Raw genomic sequence first — 6,491 nt, 5'->3', positions numbered from 1 at the left:
TTATATGCTTAAATTAATAATTTTTTTTTTCGATTGCCCACGGTATCTCCCAGCCCGACAGGCCAAGGACTAATCCGTCGCGGATGGAGCTCCATTTAAGGGTCTGTCGCTGGCCAATGGGTTGCTGCATGCACAAGGCGAGATTCTGCTTAAACTAATAAATTAATCACCAATCTAACTCAAATTGCGATTAACATTTTTTTTTTCAATACAAGGAAAGCCCTACGACCTTAAGACCAAAATAAACTAAGCTAAACGGGAAAATAAATCTCACTCAAGACAAAGAAAAAAATAAAACCATCAACTACTTACTTAGTATTTTATGTTGTTAATCAATAAGTTTGTGATAAAAAATTATTTTTTATTTTGGTATTTAACGGGCTTAGGCCCAATAAAAACATTATACAGAATGTCTAGACTAATTTGGGGACAAATATGATTTTTCCTTTTTAGTATTTAACATTAGTGAATTGCAGAAAAAGCGTAGATTAAGTGGCATATAAGATTGTCTCATCTACTTAATATACTAAAACTGGATTTTTTCCCAATTAATAAAAGTGAGGTGTCGATTCCTCATGAATCCTTTTTTCGCCAAAATGAATGTACATTTTCTCTTCTAAGTTTATTTTATAAAAATATCTTTATTATACTTATACTATAATTAGCATTTAAGTATTAATGCATAATTATACTAATTTAGAAAAATATCTTTATTATAGTTATATAAAATCAATATTTAATACATTATTAAACTACTTATCAATTATCAATCGAAATAATAATAATAATAATAATAATAATAATAATAATAATAATAACTATAGGGATAAGTATTGTTTTGTTCCTAACGTTGAAGGTCAAAATCGAAACCGTCCACAACGTAATTTTTGATTTAGAATCTTCCTTAACGTTTTTTTTCGTATTAAAATCATCCAATGTAACAATAACTTTTTGTTTTGGGGTTTGATCTCATTCGTTGAATAGATTATAATATATCAGACATAGATGCAAATAAACATCATCACCACAATAGCATACCACACTGGCAAATCACCGGGGTTTCCATCAATTTCGAACTTGGCTCCAATAGCTGCGGCTACTACGGCCTGACATATGATCATTTGGGCTCCGCCTTCTAGAAAAAAGGCTCTCCTACCCCACTTGTCAACCCCATATATAGACACAACAGTGGCAGCCACATTTACAACGCCGGTGATGATGACTAACATGAGAGCAGAGTTGTCTTTGAAGCCAATGGAACCGAACAACACAGGCGCATAAAACATGATGACAATAATGCCCGTGAATTGCTGGAAGAATGGAATCATGATTGCCATGGTGAGGTGAGGCCTGTACTTGCGCTGCAGCAGGTTCCTCCAAGGGTGTTCCACCTCCTTCGATTCCTCACTTGCGGCAATAAGATCGTTGAACTCTTCATCAATGTCTTCCACGCCGGGAACCTTCCTCAGTTGCCTTTTCGTGCTCTCCACGCTCGATCATGGAGTTGGGTGTGTCTGAAAGGACCAATGATCCGATTGTGATGATGAGTGCAGAGACCATTACACCACCAAAGCTAAGCCTCCATCCCCATCCACCTTTGATATTTGCGAAGAAGTAGTTGAGCACATTCGCCACTAGTATCCCAACTGTGATGGACAATTGGAACCCAATGTTCAAAGCTCCTCTGATTCCAATTTTTTAATTTGTTTATAATTTAATTTTTAATGAAAATTTTATTAGAGGCTTTCTTTATTTATTATTGTTTTTTGTAAATTTTGTAATACTATTTTTCTGTTTTTATTTAATTATCAGTTTGATATTTTATTCGATCTTATCACGTGCATGGTGCATGGCACGGGTAATTACACTTGTAAAATTTATATAATTTGGTTTGAATTTTTTTTGTTTAAAATTAATTTTTTTAAATTGTTTGATTTGAAGCCTAAGATCACCTTGATTTTTGTCATCTTAAATTACACTAACCTGTTCTGAGATTAAGTAATATCATGCTTACACCAGGCGTTTTATAACTTAAATAAAGAAATATCAGTGTAATTTAATCTTTTTATTATGAATTGACAAGTATAGTATCACTTGATTTATGTCATAGTTCTTCTTGAAAGGTTGCAGAAGGGCTCACAGTTGAGGGTATATTGGAGACATGGATCAAATTGAAGCCTATTGTGATGGAAGAATGGGATGAGAATAGAGATAAACTGATAGATCTTTTTGGAAAGGTCAGAGATGATTGGTTGCAGAATGATTTCTCTGGTTGGATGGGAGCAAACAGGTAGTTCAATTAAGGGAATGTCTTAAATGTGCCGAGTTAAACTTAGCATTCAATTCACCAAGATGATCTAATAGTATAGATTTAATAGAAGTTATCTGTCAGTACTGTCCAGAATTATGTTAAGATCTTAAGGTATGATGTATGTATATTTGTACTATTCGATACACCATACAAAAACAACTGAGATTTGATTTTCGGGTTTTAGAAAAAGGGTTTGCGTGATTGTGTTTTTGACTTTTGAACTCTTGCTTATTGGTGATTGTGTTTTATACCTATATATTCTATCCTGGTACCGCTGATGCACTAAGATTTGCAAGCTCAAAAGTTTACATTGTCACCACAAAACAGGTAATAATCCTTAAGAATACATAATTCTAGTCCTATATGAAATTTCACATTGCTATGATCTCTTCTTACTTTTCATTTTTTCCTTCTTCGATTTCTCACTTGCGGCAATAAGATCGTTGAACTCTTCATCAATGTCTTCCACGTCGCGAACCTTCCTCAGTTGTTGCGTAGCCTTTTCGTGCTCTCCACGCTCGATCATGGAGTTGGGTGTGTCTGGAAGGACCAATGATCCGATTGTGATGATGAGTGCAGAGACCATTGCGCCACCAAAGCTAAGCCTCCATCCCCATCCACCTTTGATATTTGCGAAGAAGTAGTTGAGCACATTCGCCACTAGGATCTCAACTGTGATGGACAATTGGAACCCATTGTTCAAAGCTCCGGTGATTTCAATTTTTTAATTTGTTTATAATTTAATTTTTAATAAAAATTTTATTAGAGATTTATTATTGTTTTTTATAAATTTTGTAATACTATTTTTCTGTTTTTATTTAATTATCAGTTTGATATTTTATTCGATCTTATCACGTGCATGGCACGTGCATCGCACGGGTAATTACACTTGTAAAATTGATATAATTTGGTTTGAATTTTTTTTGTTTAAAATTATTTTTTTAAAATTGTTTGATTTGAAGCCTAAGATCACCTTGATTTTTGTCATCTTAAATTACACTAACCTGTTCTGAGATTAAGTAATATCATGCTTACACCAGGCGTTTTATAACTTAAATGAAGAAATGTCAGTGTAATTTAACCTTTTTATTATGAATTGACAAGTGTAGTATCACTTGATTTATGTCATAGTTCTTCTTGAAAGGTTGCAGAAGGGCTCACAGTTGAGGGTATATTGGAGACATGGATCAAATTAAAGCCTATTGTGATGGAAGAATGGGATGAGAATAGAAATGAACTGATAGATCTTTTTGGAAAGGTCAGAGATGATTAGTTGCAGAATGATTTCTCTGGTTGGATGGGAGCAAACAGGTAGTTCAATTAAGAGAATGTCTTAAATGTGCCGAGTTAAACTTAGCATTCAATTCACCAAGATGATCTAACAGTATAGATTTAATAGAAGTTATCTGTCAGTACTGTCCAGAATTATGTTAAGATCTTAAGGTATGATGCATGTATATTCGTACTATTCGATACACCAAACAAAAACAACTGAGATTTGATTTTCGGATTTTAGAAAAAAAGTTTGCGTGATTGTTCTTTTGACTTTTGAACTCTTGTTTATTGGTGATTGTGTTTTATACCTATAGATTCTATTTTGGTACTGCTGATGCACTAAGATTTGCAAGCGTGATTCGAAGAATTGATGAGATCCATCAGAAGTCAAAAAAAGAAATTCATATTTCTAAATTTATCTATTGATATAGCGGAGAGATTACTAAAGTGTGTACCTATATTTGGTGGATTACCTATATAATCACAATCACGTGAATAATTATTTTATAGTCAATTAGATGTATTACCGTTTTAGTTAAAAATTACACTAGTCAAATATCTTAATAAATGTCAAAATTTTCCAATTATGATAAACTAATTGAATATATCACGCGTTTTAATTATAATGTATTTAGCAGGTAATCTGAAGTGTCGAAATTTTCCAACTATATGATCAGTTAATTGAATCACCCCACTTTAATTATAATGGCACTATTCAAGGATTCATACAATGTGTCAAAATTACTAGTCAAGATTCCTACAATGTGCAAAATTTTCCAATTGTCAATTGTGGATGTAATTTCTCTGCAACTACAAAATTCAATGAAAAGATTTTATCAGTTCGATTCAATCTAAGACCGGTTAAAGATTAGAATTGATGAGAACTAATTAAAACCGGTAAAATCCAATCTAACCGAATCATTTGAGAAAAAATTTTAAAATTAATAAAGATATAGTTTAAATTTGGATCCTCTGAGGGTCAAAATCGAAACCGTCTCCAACGTAATTTTTTATTTAGAATATTCCTTAACTTTTTTTTCGTATTAAAATCATCCAATGTAACAATAATTTTTTGTTTTGGTATTTTTGCCAGAGATAAATGCTTACGCAAAAACGTTTAAAATGTGCAATTTGATCTCATTCGTTGAATAGATTATAATATACCAGATATAGATGCAAATAAACATCATCACCACAATAGCATACCACACTGGCAAATCACCGGGGTTTCCATCAATTCCGAACTTGGCTCCAATAGCAGCGGCTACTACGGCCTGACATATGATCATTTGGGCTCCGCCTTCTAGAAAAAAGGCTCTCCTACCCCACTTGTCAACCCCATATATAGACACAACAGTGGCAGCCACATTTACGACACCGGTGATGACGGCTGACATGAGAGCAGAGTTGTCCTTGAAGCCAATGGAACCGAACAACACAGGCGCATAAAACATGATGACAATAATGCCCGTGAATTGCTGGAAGAATGGAATCATGATTGCCATGGTGAGGTGAGGCCTGTACTTGCGCTGCAGCAGGTTCCTCCAAGGGTGTTCCACCTTCTTCGATTCCTCACTTGCGGCAATAAGATCGTTGAACTCTTCATCAATGTCTTCTTCCTCAGTTGTTGCCTAGCCTTTTCGTGCTCTCCACACTCGATATAGAGTTGGGTGTGTCTGGAAGGACCAATGATCCGATTGTGATGATGAGTGCAGAGACCATTGCACTACCAAAGATAAGCCTCCATCCCCATCTACCTTTGATATTTGCAAAGAAATAGTTGAGTACATTCGCCACTAGGATCCCAACTGTGATGGACAATTGGAACCCAATGTTCAAAGCTCCTCTGATTCCAATTTTTTAATTTGTTTATAATTTAATTTTTAATGAAAATGTTATTAGAGGCTTTCTTTATTTATTATTGTTTTTTGTAAATTTTGTAATACTATTTTTCTGTTTTTATTTAATTATCAGTTTGATATTTTATTCGATTTTATCACGTGCATGACACATGCATCGCACGGATAATTACACTTGTTTTTAGCTAAGACAGAGTTAGGGTTAAAGAGAGTTAGGGTTATTGAACCAAACTACCAAAAGAAAAATTTCTAACTAAGATTGAAATGAGACTTAAAAACATTTTCAAAGTGAGAGTTTAAATCTGGACGAATTAGTTGTTCAACCAAAAAATTATTAATGAATTAATTGACATTATTTAATGATTTTTTTTGTCATGATATTATTTAATGTTTAACAGTTAATACCTTTTTATATAAATTTGGATTTTTTAAATTTTGAGTTTTTACTTTAGAGGATAAAATGTAATCTTTTACTCTTAAATAATTTTTTTTTCATATTTTTTCTTGGTACTCTTACCTATACATAAATATTAAATAGTGAAAGATCACACTTTACTTTTTAAAATTTATATTTTAGAGGATGAAAATTTCTTTTATATACTGGTGTAATTTAGTGGGAACAAGGCTAGGGGTGGCAAACAGACCTAAACCCACCGGGTCGGTCCGCGTAACCCGCCAAAAAAGGTGGTCTGAGCTGGAAAATTAGGACCGCCAAATAGCAAAAGTCCGTCTAACCCGCACCGCTTAAACCGCGGGTTTTGGCGGGTGGGGCGGGCTTCCCCGCCGGGTTTAGTATTTTTTTGGCAAGGGGTATTTTTACAATTTTTTTGCCAAAACTCAACTTCTCCCAACCCAACTTACAAGATAATGAAGATGAAAATTGAGTGTTTTGGATTATGTTTATTTTGTTTTAGAGACAATATTTATAATTATGTTTTGGATTATGTTTATTTTGCTTTGAGAATAATATTTATAATTATGTTTTGGATGAAAACTTAGTTTATAATTATGTTTATTAGATATTTATAATTACAAAGACTTTAATG

This window comes from Arachis ipaensis, chromosome B09 (genome assembly GCF_000816755.2).
Source record: "Arachis ipaensis cultivar K30076 chromosome B09, Araip1.1, whole genome shotgun sequence".
Taxonomy (NCBI): domain Eukaryota; kingdom Viridiplantae; phylum Streptophyta; class Magnoliopsida; order Fabales; family Fabaceae; genus Arachis; species Arachis ipaensis.
This window is presented reverse-complemented; position numbering follows the sequence as displayed.